The 24,808-nt window shown below is 47.8% G+C and overlaps 1 protein-coding gene and 1 long non-coding RNA gene across 6 annotated transcripts in view; one reads left to right on the plus strand and one right to left on the minus strand.

Annotated features, from left to right (window-relative positions):
- The window catches only part of LOC102690345 (protein phosphatase 1 regulatory subunit 29), a 125,298-nt gene that overhangs the window by 49,731 nt on the left and 50,759 nt on the right, over nucleotides 1-24,808 (plus strand). The window contains exon 3 of one of the 5 annotated variants that reach the window (XR_011191311.1): nucleotides 6,097-6,414. The exons of the other annotated variants lie outside the window; for them this stretch is intronic. The gene's annotated coding sequence lies outside the window, so the exon portion shown is untranslated. Of the gene's footprint in view, nucleotides 1-6,096; nucleotides 6,415-24,808 lie in introns of those variants that run through there. 5 annotated transcript variants of the gene reach the window in all.
- LOC107078871 (uncharacterized) lies at nucleotides 18,502-23,752 on the minus strand. Its single transcript, XR_001479829.2, has 3 exons — nucleotides 23,530-23,752; nucleotides 21,767-21,908; nucleotides 18,502-18,657 (listed from the first exon to the last, which is right to left on the minus strand). It is a non-coding gene; the product is annotated as an uncharacterized lncRNA (long non-coding RNA).

Genomic DNA, 24,808 nt, shown 5'->3' on the forward strand with positions numbered 1-24,808 from the left:
TGTTGGTAATGAAATGTCCCCTTGGGGATGAATATAGTGTTTGAAATTGATTTGAGTTCACAAAGGGGTTGCAACAGTGTTTATAGCCTCATTAAAGCAAATCCACACCAATTAAAAGTTAAGTGTTTATTTCTAAAGTAAAGATATTTGAAATGCTCTCGGTGACAGTTTTTACAGTCCATCTTTTTTTGCGAAATGCAGAACAGTAGTGCTGAATGGGTGCAGTGCTGCATGCCCACCTGTCCTGACTTGCTCAGTTGCACTTCAATGAGCAAGACTTGCTTCTGCCCCGACCTGCACCGCCAGTGAGCGAGAGACTGTGACCCGTCACAGCTGTCGGGCGGCCCTGAGCCCTGTGCCCACGCCGCGAGCAGAGGACACGCCCACCCAGCGGGGGCCAGTCATCTTACACGCGACGTTCTGCTTGTGCATTAACTGTAGGAGTGGTGCCCCTCCCGCGGTCGAGAGGAGCCTGGCTGACCGATCTCAACAGCCCCTTGGGAGATCCCAGTCTTAGCTGGCGAGTCTAAAACCTCAGGCTCGAACCTGCAATGTTTGGGTTATAGAGCTCAGCCTAAATGTTGAGTGAGCCCCCTTTTACAGGTGGAGCCTTTTGCTTAGCCTGTCTCTCTCTTCTTCGTGCTATAGCTGCTGACGAAGGCGTAGTCGCAGTGTGATGGCACCTCCAGCGAGAACTCCTGTTTCTTGGAAAGCTGTGCAAATCTGGAGGTGTGTGTGCTGCCTGGTACATCAACATAAGGTCCCTGCACAGTAAACATTTTGGTTGTGCAAAGCGGTGCTACATTCCCTCAGTGAACGGGGATGAGCGTGGTGTTTTCAAACTGGTGCCCGCTGCAGATGACCTGTTGGTTTGCAATGCACAGGCTCCGGCCCTTCGGACCCTTGTGATGGTGCCGGAGTCTCACAAGCCCGGATCTCTGGGAATTTTGTTGGAGTTGTTTTTCTGTTCAGCAAAGCAAGCCAGTCTGCAAATCAGCAGCCTTGCCAGCACGTTCGGATATTACAGCCAGGCTCTGCTTGAAACGAGATAGAAGAGACGTGTCTTGCTTTCCTCATTATTTTCTTTTTCAGCTACTCGCGCTCTTCCCAATCCTTGTCAAGGGAGCCCGAAACACCTCTAATTAGCGAGCGCCAGCAGCTTCATTAGCACAGTGGCCTGACGAGAAGATTTCCACATCAAAGGCGAGAGCGAGCTCGGAGCGAGAGGAAGTCTCTTCTGTCTCTATCTCCCCGGCTCTCAGCCTCTCTTTCGCTGCGCCAGGCTGCTACCCTCTGGTTTTGGTTGTCCTTCAGTCCTCCTCTCCCTCTCCATTCTTCTGCAGAACGGGGCTCTCTTTCTCCCCGTGCAAAAGAATGCTTTTCTCTATCCCTCCTCCTGTTGACCACCCAGATCCCCCTCTTTCTCTGCACCCCTCTAGTCCAGGCTTGTGCAACAGCAGAATGCTCCCATCAACTTTTCTGTTTCTCTATCCTGTAGAGTAGAAAAGCCCTGTTTGTCCTCTTCCCCTCACTTTCTCTCAGTTGTACAATAGATGCTTCCTGAAATGAAACAAGCCCACAGGCATGGACACAGGAAATTGAAGAGGTCTCTCTGGGTTAGTCGCTCACTTTGTCTGAATTGAGCACAGGCGTGGGAAGGGGGGGGGACAAATCACTACAGTGCTCAGGATTAGAACAAGAGAAGAAAGACCTCAGGACTGTAGGATCCAATAGAGAGCTGTTCTGGGATTACAGGTTGGCTTGTCCAGGCTCTGGAGAGGATGCTATGCCTTTGAATGAGCTAACACTGTTGATGCCAGCCTGCAGCACTGACAAACAACCAGATTCTTCAATCACGCTGAAAGAAATCTGATTCCAAGTGGATGTCTCTTTGCCTCAAAGCACCGTTAAAGGACTTGAGAGCAGACCTGCCTCCACCTCTTAAGGAAGACTGGCTGCTTCAAGCTGAGCTGCTGCATTTAAACGGGTTGAATCTGGTGGTAGAGTCTGACAAAGCATTGCCAGCACTGTGCCAACTGTGAACCTGCAATGGCTTTCTCTTGCTGCAATAAAAAATAGGTTCTTGTTCCCTTTACTGAAAGATGTCCACATCTAATCCCTATGAGTAATTAATGACTAGTAATGGACTATTAGTAATATTCACATTTAATGGTAAGTCATGCGTTCATTTGATTGGTGTCTTCATCCAAGCTAAAGCAGTTTGAGTCATATATAAACTCGAGGGAAACTGTAAATAGACACACAGGGCTATGTGAAGGAATTAGGTCTAACCCTGCAGGGTCCAAGGCTGTTGAAGGTACAGTATTAGAAGCTCAGCTCAGTAAAGATTGTGCCCGTTGTCTGACCATTGGAAAACTTGGTAGCCGCTTGCGGTGCTGGGTGGGCATCTCTCTGTACAAACCTTCACATTGCCCCAGTAATGCCAGTCTCTGGCCACTTGAAATCGTACTCTTAACATGCTGTGGCTGCTTGAAATGTGCCTACCTATGCGTTCCTGATCTTCCGCGTAGCTCAACGTGTTCTGTTAGATTGATGCTGCTGCATGCAGCTTTCCTCTGCACAGTGCAGCTTGCATACCTGTATCGGCGAGTTTTGGGCCGTCCCGTTGTCGGTACCGTTATTTTGTGCAGGGCTGTGAGCGGCCACACGCGAAGAAACGACAGGCTTGCAAGCGGTTGGCAATCTTGACCAAAAATGTTCTGCCCCGATCACCAACCCAAATCACGCCCATCGAGGGTGAATGCTGTGCCATTACCGACTGCCAGCCACAAGCTGACACTGTCCTCTTGCCCCAGTGCTTACAAACACAGAGTTTGCCAGGCTCGCTTTTCTGTTTCTTCCCTGTGATCAGCTTTCGTTTACCCTCCTCCCACTCGTGACTGAGGAGGATCGCTGCGTGTTCGCGGTGGGAGCCGCCGGGCTGCGTCAGGGGGTGGGCAACTCGGGCTACGGCAGGTGCGAGGGAGATCAGGCAGAATTCGCAGGCTTTCCTGCTCGGTCTGACAAAGAGAGAGATGATGCGAGGTTACAGAGGAGAGGAGGGTGGCACAGGACATCTGACACCGGAGATCTGTTTAGCATCAGAGAGAGGGCGCATCCTTAGCAACAGCATCCATAGAAATGGCATGTGGTGAGAGCGGAGCAGGGAAGAGAAGGAGAGGGGATATCAGTCCGATTACATCACTGAATCTGACGGGATAAAGCAGAGAGAGACACAAACAGGAGAGAAGGAAGGAAGAGCCTTAATTTAGAGGCTGAGAGAAGGGGAGCTGGAGGCAGAGGAGAGGACGGAGAGGGGGCAGGAAGAGAGAGACCTGCAGATGACCATGGATGAAGGATGAAGGAATAATGTGGGGGGGGGGGGGAGAAAATGGGAAAGACAAATATCCTTATTTTCTCAGAGCCGTGGGGGTTATATAACCCGACCTAGATTCTCTAATCAGATCAAAACCTCGCTAAATAGGCCGCAAAAACAGAGCTGAATAACAGCGAGGAAATAGCATTTAAACCATTTCTCTTTAAAAATGTGCAGAGACATAATACACCATTTCCACTGGCTGCCCGAGCTGGACCACTCCTGCGTATTTCTGCATTCTATACCTTAACAGGCATGGGGGCTGCAGTTCCCCAGAATGATTTTACCGTTAATTTGAAATATTAACTCTTGCATTTCAGTTTTCTGAAGTGCTTCGTACTCGGAGAACTCGGGTCAAGAGCACTGGTATCGGGGAAAGCTTTCAAGCCGGCAGCTAACAAAGTGATCTATTGTCAAGAGATTGAGCGTTAATAAGAAGTAGAGATTTTTAGAGCATACTAACCAGGCTATGTCACTAAACTCCACCTGGACTGTAAGAATCTAGAGCACTGTGTCTGAACTGTCCCTGTAAACTCCACGAGTAGGAAGAGTATCTGTACAGTGCAGCTGGGCTCTCTCAGTGAACGCCACAGCTAGACTGTGTTCAATACAATTCTAGAGCAGTGAATGGCTGTGGGATTGTACTCCACACTTACTGTACCACGAGAATCTTATATATAGTTACTGGGATGTTCAGAAACTTCACATGGACTATCAGGATTTCTACGGCATGCCAGTAAACGCCACACTGACTATAGGAATCCAAAATAAGGTGACTGACCTGTCAGTAAACTCCACATGGACTATTTCTAGAATACTGTGAGTGGGATGTGTCAGTAAATTCCACTTGGACTATAAGATACCAGAGCATAGTGACTGTGCTGTGTGAGAAATTTCCACATGGACTGTAAGATACTAGAGCACAGTGACTGTGCTGTGTGAGAAATTTCCACATGGACTGTAAGATACTAGAGCACTGTGACTGTGCTGTGTGAGAAATTTCCACATGGGCTGTAAGATACTAGAGCACTGTGACTGTGCTGTGTGAGAAATTTCCACATGGGCTGTAAGATACTAGAGCACTGTGACTGTGCTGTGTGAGAAATTTCCAAATGGACTGTAAGAGTCTTCATCAGCGATGGCCTCTGGTGCTTTATATTTTATCCATTGCAAATTTTTGAATAATATTCTCAGATATGGACTGCGCCCATGCACATATCTGAAGGGTTGCAAATGAAATGAAATGAGGTCGTTTGGCCCACATCTTGTGATTCAGTACCTATCCAAGCTCATACAGCTGTTTTCTGAAGAGAATGAGCTTCAACAGCCTAGCTGGGCAATTTTGTTTCAGGCACCTTAAGCTTGATGGGAAGAAGTGCAGCTTATTTTCTTTCCTGAATGCAGTGGCAATAAATTACCTACTGAGTCTTCGGGGGCTTGTTTGTTTGTTGACCTTGAAGTACAGATCTTCTGGTTTAATACCTGAGGGGGTTCTGACTGCATTAATCCTACCCCCTCACGTTCAGTGCTCAGAGTTGGGTATTATTTATGCATTGGAGCATTTTTTAAAAATTCCATGCCTGGTCAAGGCCTGCATTTTTCATTAGGAATCCCAGCATCCCACTGGCTGTTTGTATCTCTGCCCGTAGTATCCAGAGGACAGAGGTAACAAATCAACATCAAGGCATAAATGCCTCAGTGCTTTACAGACATGGCTGCCCGTTTGTTATTCATGAAACCAGCCCACGGGTGTGTCCAGCTCAGCATGTCAATGAGCGAGGTTTCTCCAGGTGAGAGGTCGGCATGCTGGGATTGCCCAAGAGCACACTGACCCACCCTTTGCCCCAAAAGTCAACAGGGAATCAGCCAAGTTTCCCTGCACTGGGACTGTGTCAGAGGGTCACATGAGCCCCCTCTCTGCAAGAGAGTCTCGAGACTCTGCTCTGCCGGCCCGTGGAGTCTCTTCCTGTATGTCCGGAATCATGCGGGCTCGGGAGGCATGCCTCGGACCTCTCGGGGGCTTAAATGGAGTACTGTCAGGAAGGAAATGGGAAAGTCTCCTTCTTGTTACCGGAGAAGAAGTGCATTCATCTGAAACCAGGCTGTGCTGCCATTTTCATTCGGATACTCTTTATTCTGCAAATCCCAGATACAGACATGGCGAAACACAGACCCCAGCGTTTCAAAAGACTATGTCCCCCCCTAACCTCTGATGGTCTCCATGTCTCTATCTGTATCACATGTGTATGTGTGTTTCTGCCTGCATCTGTATCCAAATCTTTATGTACAATAGATCTGTAGATCTTGAAAAGCCGAATCACTGTCCAAATCTGAACATTCATGTCGGTATCTACAGTGTGTCTATTTCTAGATTTGCAGTATATCTCCAGTATTCGGCTATTCATGTGTTCCATTGAGTGAAACTGCCTCTCTGGCTTTTACTTTTCCACACACGTCCATCTTCAAGTGTATGTGTATTAATGTCTATATCTACTGGCATTTCATCCACATTTTTATCTCCAGTAGGTCCTAGGTCTGTATCTGTATATCTGTCTTTTGTTATATTATACTATATCTTTATTCGGGTATCTGTATATACAGGACTGTGTCTCCATGGAGCTATACAGATCCTGTTTCCCATGGAGTGAAACTACACCCCCTTGCTTTCACTTTTCCCACCCCCCCGGCTGGCTGGCTGACCACACGCTGTGCTGCTCTAGATTCTGCAGTTCCCAAACTCGGACATCCGCCGGGATCCGTCAAGAAGTGTCCGGGTGTGAATCCTCGGATCACTAGGCCACAGACGGGGAGCTTGATACGAGCCCGATGGCCTCCTGTGTTTCGGTTTTTGGAGCACCGTCGGAGGCAGCCGGAAAAGCGCCCGCTCGAGATCGCCCCCTGGAGGGAGGGTGACGAAACCGGCCCAGAATGAAATGAAGCGATGGGTGAAACTGAAAACTGCCCTGGCAGTGCCCGGCTGGTTGCACCCCCCCATTCCCGGAGAGTCCCGATCCCGGGCTCAAGCCGGTGATGTCGGAAACACCCCCCCCCACCCCAGCCTGCTCTCCCAGTGTGTGCTGGCTGAGCTGATCTCTCCGCCGCCAGTGGGACCCCAGCCTGTTCCCGCCGAGTCCTTGTGCCTGCTGTACCCCCATGAAAGCCTCATGGGAAACAAGCAAGTCCTGAGAATGTGCCTTCTATTGCAATATTCCGATGTCTGGAAATGTGTCAAAACACATTTGAAAATGCAATGAACCATCTGAAGACTGCATTCATTGATATTTAAATATATTTCAGGCCCACATAAGTATTTACATATCTGGTGGAGAGATGCAGTATATTATTGTGTAGGATAAACTGAATATATTACTGTGTGGTACATTAAAGTACTCTTATAAAGTACTCAAATATTCACTTACTGGTGTATTTATACATTTCTGGCATGTTGTATATATTTGCATATACAGTATGTGAATATATATATTGATAAACATGAATATAACTTTAGCTGCTTTCTGATTGTGGATGAAATATATGATTAAATTTCTTTTCCGATTCTAAATGCAACTCAGTGCTTTTGCTATTACAGTGCAGTGCAGGAACCAGAGAGAGATTTTTTTTTTGGCGTTTCAGTCCAACTTTTTTCTCCTTCATGTACAAGTGTGATTCGGTTCCAAGCTTCTACGGAGATCTTCGCTGTTTCGTTTGAAGGTAATGGGTAATTGTGAGCTGCACACTATAGTACAGTCGGGGCCTTTCACCGTCATGGATGTGCAGAGGGAGAGGCAGTGTTTCTGATAAGAAACGCCTGCCAATTAACCCCATTAGCTGCGATTGCTACAGTCCGTGTGATGACATAGGCACTGCAATACTGTGCACTGACTGCAAGGGATAGATTAATCAATGTGAATTAATCACTGTTAAATCGGTGAAAACTAAAACGGTTGTGATAGTTACCCTGAGCCAAGCGGTGATGCTTCTGAGACACCTACTGTATGTTGTAACTATCGATTGCGTGCAAGACGTTCGCGGTGCCGTGTATAAACCTCTGCGTCTAATTGCCATTAAAGGGGTTATCCTTTATTAATAGACACCCAGCAACAAAGATGTTAATAAGGAACAACACAGTCTGCTGCGCCTTGGCTGTGTGAGCGCGGTGTGGCTTCTCCGCTGCCTCTCAGCCATTCGGGCTAAATGTCTTTGGCGTTGACGGCAAACTGACACCGCTTTTGCCTCCTCTCAAGAGACGCACACCCCCTCCCCCTCCTCCTCCTGCCCGTCTCTTTTCCCCAGCCTCTCTGATAGGAGCCACACAGAGATAATTACTTTCAATCCATTAAATGAGATTTTACGCAGTCGCTGTGTTAAACAGAGAGCAGGCGGGAGGGGGTCGCGGCGCGGCTCTCCCGGAGGAACAGCCGAGCGGCGGGGACCGCCACCCCGCTGTCCCGACTCGGGGAGGGAGAGAGAGAGAGAGGGGGGACGGACAACAAACGGGAGGACAAACTTCCGATAGGGGACGGAGGAGGGAGAGGGCGAGCGAGAGAGCTGGGTTCTGTCAGGCGGACAGGAGTGGGTGGGGGGGCGCATCGTGACGGGCTGGGGGAGAGAGAGAAGAGAGCGCGGAAAGAAAACAAAAAAGAGGGAGGAAGGAGAGAGAGAATGCTACAAAGCGAAAAGACTGGGAGAGGGACCGGAGAGCTGAGCGGAGAGAGTGAAATCACGAAGACCAAAAAAAAAAGAAGAAAGAAAACGGGAAAGCGTTGGGCGTTTGGCGCGACTGGGCTTCCCTGCCTGCAGGGAATGCGGAGGTATCGACTGCCTCCGTCCAGCCTCGATCAATCACTCCTGCTAATTTCCTAATGCCTTCGTTAGCGAAACGAGGGAGCGCGGGGAGGTGGAGAAGGGAGGAGGGGGGGGATTCCTGTGGTCCAATAAAAACCTTACAGGTTAAAAACGGCCTCTGTTGCGCCCATGGAAATGAACCAAATGCGCAACTCGAAGATTTATCCCCCAGTGCCTGCCCGGCAGGATACTTCATTACTCCCCGCCTGCGTATCCCGATGGAGTCCCATAAACACTGGCCGGTCAGTTTCATAGGACCCGCGCATCTGTTAACCCAGGTTAATGTGACTGCTTTATTAGGAAGAGGAGAACCGTGCTTTTGTAGTCCTTTATGCACTGTCAGGCCAGTACATTAGAGTGGGCTGTCTGTCCTTCCGGGTTTATATGAATATCCAAGCACTTGATCATCAGGTTGCTCGCCCCGTTGGAAATGTGTGGTACACAGTGTGAGGACTCTTGTGTAGGAGAAGCGAGGCTGGCCTTTTGTCCGTTGTGCTGCTATGATTGAATGGTTGTGGAGCATTGGAAGGCTGGATCGTTTAGTTGGTGCGATCCCTTGCAACAGGTTACTCTGGGGAAACACGACATCCGGCCCCGCGCACAAGTGGCCAGACCGTGGGGGGGGGAACGGTAGACCCCGAGCAGCCCACCCCCTCCCCCTGCGGCTGAGCCCTGTGCCTTCCTGCAGTCGTGAACTGGCCCCACACAGCGCTCACCCCGAGCGGCCATCCGCTCCCTGTCCGCTGAAACGCCTTCCCCTCTGCTCCCCTCCTCTGCACGCGACGCCCAGAATTCAGGTCTCCAGCACACGCCGCCTTACCGTCTGCAGCAGCTCAGGACCCACCTGTGGCAGGGGGTCCGACTCGGAGGCGCCCGCTCCCTCAGAGAAAAGGGGGCCGGGGAGTTCATCCCATAGAATAGCACTGGGGTGCTGTCTGGGTGGAGTCTGCGTGTTCCCCCCCCCCCCCCCCAACTTGTTTGCGTTGGTTTCCTCCGGCTGCTCTGGTTTCCTCCCCCAGTCCGAAGGCCTGCCGGTGGGTGAACTGGCCTCTGGGAAAGCTGGCCCTGGTGTGAGTGGGTGTCTGCCCCTGGTGTGCATGCCCTGCCTCGCGCCCCTAGCTTACCAGGACAGGCTCCGACTCCCCCGTATTGGATATTGATCTTGTATTGAATGCTCGTGACGTGCTACGCTCCCCCCCAGTGGTGTGTTTGGGGGGTATTTATTTCAATATCCCCCTTTCCCATGGGAAGGTCTCCCGAACAGTAGAGTATCCGCACGGTGAAGCCTTTGCTGTCGTTCCGCCTCGATGTCGGTCAGAAGCCCCCTTTGCTGAATAAAATAAGCCCAGATGAAACGAGAGAAGGAAGAGGAGCGAGGGAACACGTCAGCTGTGCGCCGGGAGCCCAGCTGTCACCACGCTGCCAGAGATCTGCAAGTGTGCTGTGGCTTAATGATTCCGCAACTTCAAAAGCTCCCCTCTTTTTAGTTTTTCCCCCTGTTTCTCCGGAATAAAAATGCCTTTTCATCTCTCTTTTAATTTTCTGGTGTAAGAGAGGGGCTGACAGCTGCTTTCCAGCCCCCCCCACTTCTCCTCTAACTGTTTTATGTTTTATTCATTCTCAGGACAAGTGTGGCAGCCCAGTGCTAAAAATATTAGTCAGAGGAAACTCTGTGATCATTATTTTATACCGTCCCTGGAGACACGGGCAGTTTCTTTGCCGGCTGCTGATCTGCCTCTGTCTTTTGCAGAGACTGTAGTGTCCTACAAAGAGCTCTCTGTCTGTCTGTCAGTCAGTCAGGAAACCTGTTAGCGTCACAGCCTTCCAGTCAGTGTCTAATTCAGTCGGCGTGCCAGGCAGGGTTTCAGTCCGCCAGTATATTCATCAGTCTCTGTGTAGCTCTTTCAGTCCGTTACTCAATCAGAAGAGGGGGCTCGGTGAAGAGAATCGGAGGAGGGGGTGTTTCTCAGCCCAAGTGTGACGTGACTCCACTCCCCCAATCCCAACCCCCCACTCTCAGCACTGTGCCTCAGTCAGCACCCAGCATCTCTGGCAGTCAATCAATCTCTCTGTCTGCACTGGCTCTCCCTGCCTCTCTCTCCTCCCCGTCTCCCAGCTCGGCGCAGATTGGTCTCATTGGCATGGCAGGAGAGCTCCGCGTGAGCCAGAGGGTTTGAAACCGCACGAATCGATAAGCTCTCTAACGTACTCTCTGTCTCTCTTCATCTCGCTCTGTCCTGGGCTCGGTGGGTTGCTCTCTCCGTCTCGGTCTCTCTCTTCCCCGCTCCCTCCCTCTCTCTCTCATTCAGTCTTTCTCCCTCTTGATTCTGGAAACACGTCATGCCCTGAACGAGAGAGATCTCTGGGGGTCCTCTCTAAAAGAGAAGTGACTGCTGCTCAGCAGGCTGGAGAGGTTCCAAAACCTTTTCTGAACATTTGGGGTTCAATTCCCCCAACTGTTAGACCCTCCATTTTACAAGTGGGAAATGTCCGAGACCCCGGTGACTTCACAGGACCGGATGTCTTTCCAATACCTCGAGAGAAACCCAGAATATCATCCAGGAAGTCACGAGTGCAGTAGGCGAGTAACATCAAAGGATCTGCAGGCCTAGCTACTTTCAGTGTCTCAACCATCAGGCTTAACAGGAATGAAATTCATCAGAGAATTGCTGGAAAGAAACCATTATTCTCTCAAATCCCAGTTTTGCCAAAGAGTTTCTGGATGATCCACAAAACTACTGGAAGAATGGTTTCTGGATGTATGAGTCAAGTGTTGAGCTTAGACCATACAAGAGATGAATCTCATCCTGAATGTTTAGCAGGGTGTAGGCCATTTGTTTATCAGCTGAATATGACTAGAACCTGCGTCTTGCAGCAAGACAGTGATCCACAACATACAAGCAGAGCTACAACAGAGAAACTGAAGAAGGAATGTAGCATTTTGGATTGGCCATGTCAATGTCAGGACCTAAACTTCAGCGAAATGTTAAGACCGGACCTGATGCAAGATGTTCATGCAAGGAACCCCTCGGATATCAGTGATTCGAGCAAATCAGTATAGAAGAAAATAAGCCCAAATTCCTAAACGTCAGTCAGCTCAGGGAATGTGTAGTTGAAATCATTGCTGTTGAAGCCACCAGCTCCTGAATCTAATGATTCACGGACTTGTTCACATGAGGACGTTTGCTGTTGAATCACTGTGTTAACTAATCCAGACATATTTTGTGTTTAATCAGGTTCTTTTACATTTTTTGGTCTAAAATAAATGAGAATGTGGATCAACGTAGAGGGTTCACAGTTTTCTTCTTGACACTGTAATAAGTTGCTAGCAGCTTTATGTTGTAATCATTTCATTTCTTCTTTTACAGATCCCACAGTTAACATCAAACATAAGACTGTTTGGTTCTGAACTCGCGTTCTCTTGGTTGAGAAGTGTCTTCAGTCTGTTTTGCAATGACCTTAAACCTAATATCCACTTGTGTAACTGCTGGTCTCCAAGATATTCCCTGAGCTGAATTATGAATCTTTACATCATTTTCTCTGTTCCCAGCTAAGAAAGGTTCAGTTTCCTGAACTACTCTGAAGAGGGCATTTGCTTCAGGCCAGTAGGAGGTCTGGCTCCTTTCCTTTGTGCTGCAACTAGAAAAGCAACATGTTTATTGCAGTGTGATGAGTAAAAGTTAACGCAATTGTAGCGTGATGTAGAATCAATTGCATTACAATTTTCCTCAGTTTGAATTCTTCTCTTTACAATATACTGTGGCCAATACTATTCCTTCACACACTGTAGGGTTGATGAGTTTTCAATGTACAGTACTTAGCAATCTTTCTCATACATCGCATTTCCCAGTTCAGTATTACAGAACTCTTTTGATATCTAACATTCTCGTTCTCGAAATCCATGTTTTCTCTATGCAGAATCAGGGTTAAATGACTTCTGTGAATTTGATCAATTCACTTGTAATGTCTCAAGCTCAGGTTGAGCCCAGAGTGGCGAATAAGATGAGCGACAGAACTGACCCCTGGGGTACCCCTTTAATCCTCACTCCAGTCTGAGGTGCCTAGTGACCCCTAGGACATGTTCCTGTGGAAGCCTGCAGTTTTGAGCTTGAGGATGCGTCTGTCATGTTGTACTTCATCAGAAGCTTTCAGAAAGTCCAAATATTTCATGCCGTATCCCGTCATTGATGTATCTACTGCAAAAGTTGCTTGCTCGAACAAATCCAGCAGACTAGTGAGACATACTGTAGCCCATGCAGACAATCTCCTAGCACTGTTTTCATTCAGGTGCTCTTCTTACTGGTACTTTGACTATGTCTGTAACTTGGGCTATAATTGAGGTGAGGCAGATCGGTCTGTAATTGCTGGATCTCCTTTGTTCCCTTTTCCATTTATTTAGTCAGTAGACACATCCCCGGCCCCGAGAGTTATCTGCAACGTCTCCATTGACAGTTCTGTGAATAATTTCCCTTGTCTCTCCGAACGCCAGTGGCTAAATACCGTCTGGTCCAGGTGATTTATTGTTCGTACAAAGTTATCCTAGTAACCTTAGCACCTCTAGCCGGCTGAGACGTGCTGGTGTAACGTTCCCCTTGAAAACACCTGCGATTTCCTGCTCGTCTTCTGTCACAGATCCGTTCACATCCCTGAGACATTTCTCTTTCTCCCTTCCTGATCTTCTGCTTTTGTAATGCTCAAGAAAGCCCCTTGGCATTCGTTTTTTGGCTCTCGTTGCTGTGTTTTGTTCTCTCCGGGCTCTTCTGGGATCTTTCTTGACTTGTGTGTGCAGTTCTCTCTGTGCTTTTGCTTCGTTCTGATCTCTTTTGTGTTCCTCTACAAAGCGTTTCCTTTCTCTCTGTGTTTTCCTTTAGTCATTTACACACAAAAAAATAGGTCAACATTTTCCAGATTGTGATGTGTTAACCTTTGCAAATTTTTTTCCCCTGTATATCTAGCACACCGTTTATGAAACCTAGATTTAGCGATTTCTAACGATTCCCTAAGTTCCTGCCACTTGGTATTTCTTAAGCCCTGGATTGCTAATATCATGAATCATTCATGACAACCACAAACAAATAGGTTGTCTGTCATTTCATCTCAGACCTTAATGGCTTAATTGAACCTGTTAAATGGCTACGGATTTCAATCAGCTGCATTTTGCACCTCTCAAATCACGTGCCAGCTGATCCGAAAGTAAACTGTAACGTATGCCCAGTTTGTAAGCTGATGGAAAAGGTGATTAATTTCAGATGAGATCCTTTAGGATTGATAGGATGATGACGATATTTGTAGAGGAATAGGAGGTGGTAAGGATGTCTGGTCTTGGAGCAGATCTCTGTGAAGAGGCAGAATGCGTTTGCAGATTTGAATCTGGATTCGTGATGCTTCTGTGGAAAGATGGATCAGTGCCGGTTAGTTAGTTTAGTGGAGCTCCACAGGGTCCAGCTTTGCGTGCTGATGGTGCTGGTATGGTTATACCAGTCTTCTCCTCCTGCAGCTGAACTGCGTTTGATCAGAACTGACCCCTCTGGCACCCCGTTATTCCTTGCTGCAGTCTGTGTCTAGTGACACCCAGGATTTTTCAGTTCAGCAGTCTATTTTTCCCCCATTTCAACTACTGCTGTTATCCCTGTGGATGCCTGCACTCTTGGCCTTGAGGATTAATCTGTCATGTTGTACTTCATCAGAAGCTTTCAGAAAGTCCAAATATGTCATGCCGTATCCCATAATAAATGTATCTACTGCACTAGTTACTTGCTCAAGTATCCAGCAGGCTAGTGAGACATAGTCTGCCTCTTCTGAATCTATGTAGACAATCTCCTAGCACTCTGTTTTCATTCGAATGCTCTTCTTACTTGGTACTTTGACTACGTCTGTAACTTGTGCTATAACTGAGGTGAGGCTGATCGGTCTGTAATTGCTGGATCTCCTTTGTCTCCTTTCTTCATGAATTTAGTCAGTAAACACATCCCTGGCCAGACCCAAACCAAACGTAAAGTTGTGTCAAAAGTGCCAGAAGGTCATGATACGGTGTTTGTGAGGGTTTGCAATAAAACCTATGCAATCTAAATTACTGCTCAATGCACGAGTGGAATGCTTTCCATATAAGCTGTACTCCATCACTCACTAAAGATGGTAACTGGCCAACGGGTTCCTCTCTCTCTTTCTCTCTTTGTCCTCCTCTTGCCCTATCTAGTACTTACCTTCTGTCCCAGTTAACTAGAGTGAACTTTCCCCAGAAACTCTAGGCCAAGCAGTAGGATTTAGATGACTACAAGCAGCATCTCCGTCACCATGACAACCATCACTGTCCTGTTTGTGACATCATCTCTGCTCCTTGATTACATCATTACCCAAGCCAGCCACTGGCTTATTCAACAAGCTCTTCGGTCGGTGGTTCACGGCACCTATATGAAAACCGCCTGAATGGGGTTTTCGGAAGACGGATTCCTGTCAGCACAGGTGCAGCGTTGAAGAAAACCCCCGTTGAAGAAAGCCGACTCGTTCGTTTTTTCGGATTCTGCACTTTCAGCAACCCCTGCTTCGGAAAAGCTGCTGTAGAGCTCATTAAAATTTAAAGAAAGGTCGACGTTAATAATAGCCTCATCCATTTTAGAGCGCGCCGCTCCGGTAAATGCTGGGAGTTCCGTGCACAAGACGACATTTATCCAAAAGATGAGACGTGAAGCAATTTGGCCCACGCAACCCAGGGATTGGCTGGTCTCGTTCACAAAATTTATCCTAGCTGTGTTAAAACTGCCGCTGACAGAGAGAGAGGAGCACTGCGGCAGGGACTGGGGGAGAGAGGGAGGCAGTGTGGGCTAGTGGTTAGAGCTGAGGCACTGGGAGAGAGAGAGGGAGGCAGTGTGGGCTAGTGGTTAGAGCTGAGGCACTGGGAGAGAGATAGGGAGGCAGTGTGGGCTAGTGGTTAGAGCTGAGGCACTGGGAGAGAGATAGGGAGGCAGTGTAGGCTAGTGGTTAGAGCTGAGGCACTGGGAGAGAGAGAGGGAGGCAGTGTGGGCTAGTGGTGAGAGCTGAGGCACTGGGAGAGAGAGAGGGAGGCAGTGTGGGCTAGTGGTTAGAGCTGAGGCACTGGGAGAGAGAGAGGGAGGCAGTGTGGGCTAGTGGTTAGAGCAGAAAAATGAGAGACAGGAGGGAGGAAGGGAGGCAGCGGATGAGTAGTTAGAGTTGTGGATCTGTGCCTCTACACTTATGCAATATTCCCATTAATTTTATTTCAAGATCATACAGATGTCAGCCCATTAACTATAATTACGCAGTTGTCCTATTTTTAGTAGGATGATACAGATGGGATGAGGTAAATGGAGGACCTGTTAGTAAAACATCAATCAAACCCTTTTTTTCTTTAGTAATGATCTAGTTCTTTCATTTAAGAACTATTTGTGTCACATCTGAGATTGTACTGTACCCACACTGCAGAACCACAGACCTGAGGGGTAAATGGTTTTCTGCTCCACCAGGGCATTCCTGTAACTCTGCAATGAGCAAGAGACCTGCATCTCTCTATCACTTGTTGGGCTTCACAGCGACTCTGGTCCAATCAGTCTCTCGCATCAAGAGCACTAAGTTCATCGCTGCTTTTCCTCCTGCTGGTTCTCAGCTTCCCACTCTCATCATCGGTGTCTCTCTCACACGCCCCAGATCAGCTGCTGACTATGCGAGCTAGGTGAGGCTTGGCCGAGACATCAGCCCAACACATCCGGTCTCTACTGAAGATTTGCGATCAATTATCTTTCTCTGTTCGGATGAACGAAGTGCTAATCAACAGGGCTTGGCTCTACACCACCTGTAGCTCATGGACAAGGAGCCTGTGTGTAGGCTCTTCTCCAAGATGTCCGCCTGTCAGTCTTTCAACATTTGACCTGCTCACTGAGTTTGGCATCAGGAGGGTACCCCTAAGTCAAGTATACTGTATAAGCCACTGCAAGCTTGTGTGTGATCTGCGGGTCCCAGGGGGTTGATAGTAAGCAGCAAGCAGAGAACCTGCTGCCACTGGCCAGGGAAGTCTGCCACGTCTTACCGGTGTCCACCCAGTAGTGGCCTGCTGGTGCCATGCCCCAGACTTAAGCTGGCGACACCAGCGCTACAAGGCCTGTGTTTCCAGGGGCACCTGAATGACAAATCTGGCAATACAATGATTTTGTTACTTGGTCACAATGAACAAAGGAGGAACACATGCAATATCAGTGATGTGCAAGGGGCATAAGAGTCTGGGCTTTCAGTGTCTTGCATGGGAACTCAGTGCACCCACAGAAATGGGTGCACAAACGACGCCGGTCACTGCGGTCTTGTTCAGACAGTGCACCCACAGAAATCCGATGCATGAGGCCAGTCACTGCAGTCTTGGCACAGCCCTTTTCCGACGATCATTATTCCATGTGAGTTATGAGATCTGAAGACGGCATGAGTACCACATATCATTCATCAAAAGGAGTTCAATCAATTCTAATATCCCTAAATTAATGGGAGCAGTATATCTCTTTAAAGCAGCCTCTTGTCTTTCCAATGAGAGTGAAACAGATAAGAAGATGAGATTTTTTGCCCTTCTTGCTCTTATCACAATCAGTAATTCCACTTGTAGATAATGTTTTCGTTACACCCACATCTTTGAAAATCAATACTCGTCCCAGACCCTTAATGGGGAAAAGTATCATTGTTTTAAAACAACTTATTACTCGTAGGTGATGCAACGTGCAAGTGATAAATCTGTAGATTGGTAAATTAAGAAGGCCGGACATGCTGATATCACAGAGCAAGCAGCAATCTTGAATTAGCTGGTCACAATGTGTCCTGCAGCAGTTTTCCTTGGCTTGGGTAAGGTCAGACGGAGACTGAGAGGAGGCAAAATTGATAGCTCACCATGTAGGAAATGAGTCCACTGGATTCCCCATTTCCATTTGGTTTTACCTGTAGGTGTAAACGAGCTGATTGACTGAACAGCTTCGGTCAATGGAATTGATTCATGATTCCTGCCTCACTCTCTAGCAGAGATCTTTCCCTTCTCTGTTAGACAGTGGCTGGTCTCTGGGTGGCACACAGTGTGGTTTAAAGTAGGATGAGAGCAGCATTAGAAGTGGCTCTTTAAAATAAAGGTCTCCCGATGAAGAACGTACTTACACCTCAGCAGGAAAAAATAGCTTTGGATTTGAATTCTGTAGGTTAAAACGAACTGGGGATTTGACGTTTCATGGATGCTGATCACTAGATTTAGGGCTCAAGGAATGTTTGTTTGGGGAAAAACTGAACATTTCCATCAAAAAATGCCCTAGGCTGCAGCATTTGTTAGCATGATGGAGATTTGTAAATGGTGGAGACCCTCGTTTTTACTAACTTTGTATTAAATTAGAAGAACAGGCCATGTGCTTTTAATAGCTGGTTTGGTTTTTTGGTAGCTAACTGATCCAAGGATCTTGTCCAGCTGTTTCTGGAAAGAAACCAGGACATCGATGACGCAGCTGGGCGGCTTGTTCCGAACATTCACCATCGTGTGTCAGGAATCAGTGGCCTCATGTTCCCAGTTATAGGAGCAGTTGGAGATGCAGTGCCTCCATGTTGTGCCCAGTGAACTGCCGCCCCTGTCTCTGCTGCTGTTTATGTAGTTCTAATCGAACCGCAGTTTTGTAGTCTGCACAAGTCAGGCTTATTAGTGGCTACGCAATTTAATTTGGAAAAGAAAATGAGCAACAAATGCGGTTAAAAGCAGTCTGAGCTCACTGGCGTGTTGTCAACCTGGGGGAATACTCACACAGACAAGGGACAGGGTTCGCCACTGTGGCGTTATAGGAAAAGCTTCTGTGAGCTCCAGTCTGTTAACAGCGATAAAATGGGCCAGTGGGTAGACAGAGCCGGGTGAGGAAGAGGAGGGCAGAGTGAGGAAGAGGAGGGCAGTGTGGGCCAGTGGGTAGACAGAGCAGGGTGAGGAAGAGGAGGGCAGTGTGGGCCAGTGCGTAGACGGAGCAGGGTGAGGAAGAGGAGGGCAGGGTGAGGAAGAGGAGGGCAGTGCGGGCCAGTGGGTAGAAGGAGCAAGGCGAGGAAGAGGAGGGCAGTGTGGGCCGGTGGGTAGACAGAGCAGGGTGAAGAAGAGGAGGGCAGTGTTGGCCGGTGGGTAGACGGAGCAGGGTGAGGAAGAGGAGGGCAGTGTGGGCCAGTGGTTAGAGCACAAAGAGAGGAAGAGGAGGGCAGTGCTGGCTAGTTAAGCAGGGTTTTGAGATGTATAGTTCAACAGCCCAGATACAATATTCTAGATTTTGATTTCTTTGTAGTTTTTTAGTAAACCAGTAAGGCAGCTAGTAAATCAAACACATGTGCATACATACATCACTCCCCCCAGCCTCCTTCAAACCAGCATGCCAGCTCTGTGATCTCTCTTCCTTCCTTGAAGACAGGTTTTTGAGGCTCCCCTGCTACTTTCTCTGCTGTGGAGAAAAGAGGGTCTTAACTAAGAAAAAGACTCAGATCTCTTTTCTGAAAGATGGAGGACTATACCATCTACAGATCATAAGCGCACAGCAAAGTCTTTATAACGTATTTGCTGACAGATTTTCTCAAGCTCTTCTTACATGAAACTATTTCTAAAGCATGAAAAACACAGTTTGGTTTGTTCTGGAATGGTTACTTGGAATCAGTACCTCCCAGGAGTCTGAAATGCTCCCCAGTCGACTATAAGGGTCTGATAGTACTGAAGCACTGTAGTAATTTTGTGAGCCCCGAACATCAACGTGCTTTTTCACTTTTGTATACGTCTGTTATCCCACTCAGTCTTTGTGCACTCCTGATCTCGGATGATTAGACCATCAGAAGACAAGTTACACGTGAGAGAGAGCCCCAGAGGGTATACTGGTTGCTATTAGCCATACAGCTGTGTAGCTTGTTCCATACTTCCACAACCCTTTGTGTAAAGCACCTCCACCCAGTTATCGTTTGTGCCCTCTGGTTCGTGTCCACTGGGCTGACAGTGTCAACGCCTTTTGATTTGGAATAATTGAATCTAGTCCCTCCATAGTCTTCTTTGTTCAAGAGTAATAAAAAGTTCAGTTCTTCGAGACTTGCAGTGACAGACATCCCTTTAAGCCGTGGAATGGATCTGGTTTCTCCTATTTTAACCAGTTCCAGAGCAGCAATATGTTCTTATAAGTTCCAGACCATCAATTTACATATTATTCTAGGTCTTATTCATCTGTTGTACCATTAAACTTGTCTAGAAGACAGAAATAATGTATCATTCTAAGTGTCACTCTGTAAGTATATACTGTATAACGTTTTACTGTATCACTATATTTATAGTTGCTTTAGACTTTTTGATTAAACATTGTATGCCAGGAGTTGGCCCAGTCTTGAATTCTGCATGAATCGTTAGAATTTGCTTTGCACTATTTACTATGCTATGATCTGCAGATTTAACTAGCTTGCTAGCTACATCAACATTTACATTATTGAAATAAACTACAAAGAGTAGTAAAACCTAATACAGATCCCTGTGGTACCCCACTAATTATATCGCACCAATATGAGCTATCACTCCTCATCTGTGCTGTTTTCTTTCAATTATTTGCCAGTTCAGATCAAAGACATGCATTACTGTGCCTACAGTCTGCAGTTTGAGATTTAATATTTCATGAATGAGTTCATCAAAAGCTTTCTGTAGATCTAAATATGCTATATTATGTGCTGTTTAATTGCTCCTGTTTTGCCTTCAAAGAACTTCAACAAATTAGTAGTTAAGTGTGACCCATCATTTTGAAAAGTACTCTGTTCTCTAGAATCCTGTTGCCCTCAAAAAACTATTCTCTTAACTTAATTCAAATGATTATTTCCTTGTTCTTGCACGTGGTAGAATAACAGATTCCTGGACTACACACGTTTGGTTTGGTTTGGTTTGGTTTTATCACCTATTTTAGAGATGTGTTTTCCATGAGTGAATTTGCAGTCAGTGGGTATTTCCCGCTGCTGGAACAGTTTTGAGCTCGAAGAATAAATCAATCAACAGATCGACTGGGTTTTTGCAGCCACAGCAGTTTTATATGCACAACAAATGAAAACTAGTGAAGCAATGTGGTGTGTGTATTGTGACTTGAATACAGTGGTCATATTCTCTGTACAATCTGTATGCGGTATCAGTGCTCTCTGCAGGGTCTCTGCACAGTATCGGTGCTCTCTGAGGGGACCGTGCACAGTATCGGTGCTCTCTACAGGGACTCTGTGCAGTATTGGTGCTCTCTGCAGGGTCTCTGTGGACAGTATCGGTGCTCTCTGCAGGTTCTGTGGACAGTATTGGTGCTCTCTGAGGGGCCTGTGCACAGTATCGGTGCTCTCTACAGGGTCTCTGTGCAGTATTGGTGCTCTCTGCAGGGTCTCTGTGCAGTATTGGTGCTCTCTACAGGGTCTCTGTGCAGTATCGGTGCTCTCTACAGGGTCTCTGTGCAGTATCGGTGCTCTCTACAGGGTCTCTGTGCATTATTGGTGCTCTCTGCAGGGTCTCTGTGCAGTATTGGTGCTCTCTACAGGGTCTCTGTGCAGTATCGGTGCTCTCTACAGGGTCTGTGGACAGTATTGGTGCTCTCTGCAGGGTCTGTGGACAGTATTGGTGCTCTCTGCGGGGCCTGTGGACAGTATCGGTGCTCTGTGTGGGGCCTGTGGGCAGTATCGATTCTCTCTGCGGGGCCTGTGGACAGTATCGGTGCCCTGAAACAGGAGCTGCGGTGCAGGATGAAGAAGTTCTGGAGACTGGGCAGACTGGGCAGACTGGGTAGACTGGGCAGACTGGAACAGGAGCTGTAGTGCAGGGTGAAGTTCTGGAGACTGGGCGGACTGGGAAACTGGCACATGGCTGTGCTCTCTGATATGGCTGCTGTCGACCTGAGTGCAGAGAGAAGCAGGGTCACGTCCTCCTGTCTTCGCAGACACAGCCCTGCTCCCTGGTCTCCTCCAGCTCTGAGCCCCAGCGTCTCCTTCTCTGCTTGTCGTCCGGGTTCGTCCTCCGGTCTCTTTTATTTCCATTTATTTTTGATTCTACCTCTGCCTTCGCTCTCGTTTTTTTTCTCTCGCCGTGCCTGCAGCCACTCGCTGGCCTAGTTTCGCGTGGAGCTGGGTAGGGTTTCTGCTCCCGTTTCGAGCAGGGAGAGACAAGGAGCACCAGCCAGAGCCAGCGGAGACCATTCCTGCACCACCTGCCCCTCCCTGTTTCCTCCTGGACACTCTGGTCCCTGTCCAGGACGGGCAGACCAGACAGCCGAGCTTCACTTAGCGCAGGTGTGTGGGTTGAGGTGCCAGGATCTTCAGTGATTCACCCCGATGGCGTGTGCACTAACGAACAATCCGTTCATTTCCCATACGGAGCAAATGAAACTCCCGTGGCGATCTGGCACAGTGACAGGGGGGGCGTGGCAGTACTTCTGCACCTCGGGCACTGGGATCCATTCTGGACCGGGGGGGGGTTGACTTCCGTGTGGAGTCTGCATGGTCTCCGTGCGGATTTTCTCCTGGTGCTCTCCAGTTTCCTCCCACATCCCAGAAACACAATCCCACCTTTGCGCCTGGTGCTTGTAGACAAGACAGGCGCTGGGTGGACAGCAGGTCTTACTCCCTCCGAATTTCCCACGCACAGCACAGGGGAACAAACATGCCCTCCAGGTCAGTCTGTCTTGCATTTCAAAGAACTGGACCTGTCCTGCGGGAATATAAATATATTTCAGCTCTAAAGGTCGGGTCACTTAATGAAATAGGTCAGCTGTTTAAAGGATCAATAACTTGGGCTTTTTTCCTTTTAGAAATGTTAAAATAAGTGATTAGGGTGACCTATATTTCTAGACTAGGGTTCCAGGTGGGTGACTTCTGGTGCTTAAGGCATATACAGTACAGTACATGCCCTACTATTCTAGTGAGTGGCTCTGAGGGGGTTAATTTTTAATACTACCCTGTGGCAGGAGCTAAGAGGTCACAGCCAACATAAATATCTGCTAATTTTGCATATATGGCCTTATAATTAAAGCCACAGTGTGTTGCAGGAATCAATAATATGTGCTTGGAGTGAACCTGGACAAGCCTGGCTGAAGCAGAATAAAGATTTAGTTTGCAGCTCTCTCCGGTTGCTTGGGGGCCAATGAACTATAAGATGTGTTGCTCTCTCAAGATATATTGACGGGACGGCGAAATTGTATTTTTATGATTCGGCAGGAGACTAGCCTATTATTAAAACGCGAGGATTTGGCTGGATGCTAATCAGATTTAGCGACTTGCTTTTTTATTGAAAAGTAATTTCATAGTTTATAAGCAGTGATCTTGTCACAGCAGGGCTTTTACTGTTCAGTTTTATTTTGAATATATTTGAGCCACATACTGATATTTGTCACAGCATTGTGATAGTTTCTACCTGTCTGTTTTCTGACCACATCTTTCAGGGGTCGCAGGGGAGCTGGAGCCTATCCCAGCAAGGGCATGAGGCAGGACACACCCTGGACAGGACGCCAGTCCATCACAGGGCACAGGGACACAAACACACACACTCACCAGTGTGAGTGGCCCTCACCAGGTCCAATTTTCCCAGAAGCCAGTTGACCTACCACCATGTGTTTGGACTGGGGAGAACATGCAAACTCCACACAGATAGCAGCACCCCAGGAACTGAACCCAGGTCCTCAGTGCTGTGAACCAGCGGTGCTGACCACTGCATCACCATGCCACCTACTATGATAGTTTATGTCATTCAATTTAATTTCTAAAACGATCAGACTCTGCACTTGCTCTAGGTCTCTTCCACTGAGCCAAATAGAAATCCCATAACTCTTATTAAAGTGACAACAACATGTACCTGAAACATTTAAAATATATATAAAATATGCTGTGCAGGGTATTGCTTTATATTCAGTCCCTTTTGTGCAGCTTCTTGTTTTTAAATATGTCATGCTCACCTATACTGTATATGGTGTCCTCTAAAAGTATTAGGACAGTGAGGTCTAAACTGGGGTTTTCACAGACACAGACAGGGAGAGAAGCTGGGGGTCAGAGCGCAGGGTCAGCCATTGTACAGCGCCCCTGGAGCAGTTGGGGTGAAGGGCCTTGCTCAGGGGCCCAAGGGAGTAGGGTTCCTCTGCCGGCCGCGGGATTTGAACCGGCAACCTTCCAGCCACAGGCGCGGATCCTTAGCTACAGTGCCACCGCTCTGCCCTGTGATGGACTGGTGTCCCAACCAGGGGGACGACTTTGGTACTCCCTGTTTGCTTCATGCCATGGAAACCAGGATGAGGTTGGGATGGCTGTACTGATGTGGCTCAGATACAGAACTTCCTTACCTTCCTGCTGTACAGCTGCATACTGTGAAGGGGCCCTGTGCTCGTTCCTCCTGCTGATCGGCCTCAGGACACACTGCTGTCACAGTGCTGCCCTGCCTCTTCAGTCACCCTGATTGTGATGCACACTGTCGCTACCAGCGCTGGTGCCACCAAGAGCTCCACCAGCAGCGCCTCTCTTCAGAGCTCGATCAGCCGCTTTCCTGTGGACTAGTGGCTCATGTAAACCTCTCAAAAATGGAAAAAACATTCATATAAAATTAAATGTAAAAGAACAGCCCTGGTTTGCGCTGGCACGGGTCATACCACTCTGTGAATAATGGAAGTTGAAATGCTAACCTTTTCAAAATGTCAGCTGGAGGCAGCGGCTGGAAATGTTAACACTGAGATTTTGAAGTATAGCACACTGGCACCTCATTTGTGTGATAGGTTTCCCAGGGGTTTGCCATCTTGAAGCACAGAAACTCCTAAGGAACAAGGGCTGTCCAGTCCTGGTCCTGGAGGGGTCAGTCAGTGTGTCTGCAGCAGGGCTGTCCAGTCCTGGTCCTGGAGGGTCAGTCAGTGTGTCTGCAGCAGGGCTGTCCAGTCCTGGTCCTGGAGGGGTCAGTGTGTCTGCAGCAGGGCTGTCCAGTCCTGGTCCTGGAGGGGTCAGTGTGCCTGCCGCAGGGCTGTCCAGTCCTGGTCCTGGAGGGCTAGAATATCTGCAGGTTTTCCAGGTCTCTTTAAAGTACCAGCACCTGAAGAGCTGTGAGCAGCTATTGAATTGATGCAACTAAACCATCAATTTTTATTCAGCTTGTTAATTATTTCTAATAAATTATAGCAATTTGCTAATGTAGCTTGTTAAGAGCTACGTTGTCAAAAATAATGCAAACATGACAATCCTACGTGTTATAAACAGTATTAACAATGTGCCAATTGTGTAAAAAACTACCATTCCCATGAGCACCTGTGTACCTGGAGGAAGTCTCTCTCTCTCACACACGAGCAGATTGGAGCAACATTCCTTGGTGCCAGCTGAGCCTTCTCAGTCAGATTATAGCTGCGCCTGTGCTTTTCTTCCTGCACCAGGATCCAAATGCCCGATTGCAGCCTTGACACACATAAAACCTCTGTGGGGTGCAATTCAGGTTCTGCCGGTGATTGACGTCAGGACTGATTAATAACTTCTCATTTTACAACAGTGATTGGTGTGAGCAGTCTGACTCATAGATCTTATTGTAGCCATTAGTTTTTTATAAGGAATCCAAGACATTTCACAATTTTTAACCAAGACAGTGCC

The sequence above is a fragment of the Lepisosteus oculatus genome, chromosome 12, assembly GCF_040954835.1.
Source record: "Lepisosteus oculatus isolate fLepOcu1 chromosome 12, fLepOcu1.hap2, whole genome shotgun sequence".
Lineage (NCBI taxonomy): Eukaryota > Metazoa > Chordata > Actinopteri > Semionotiformes > Lepisosteidae > Lepisosteus > Lepisosteus oculatus.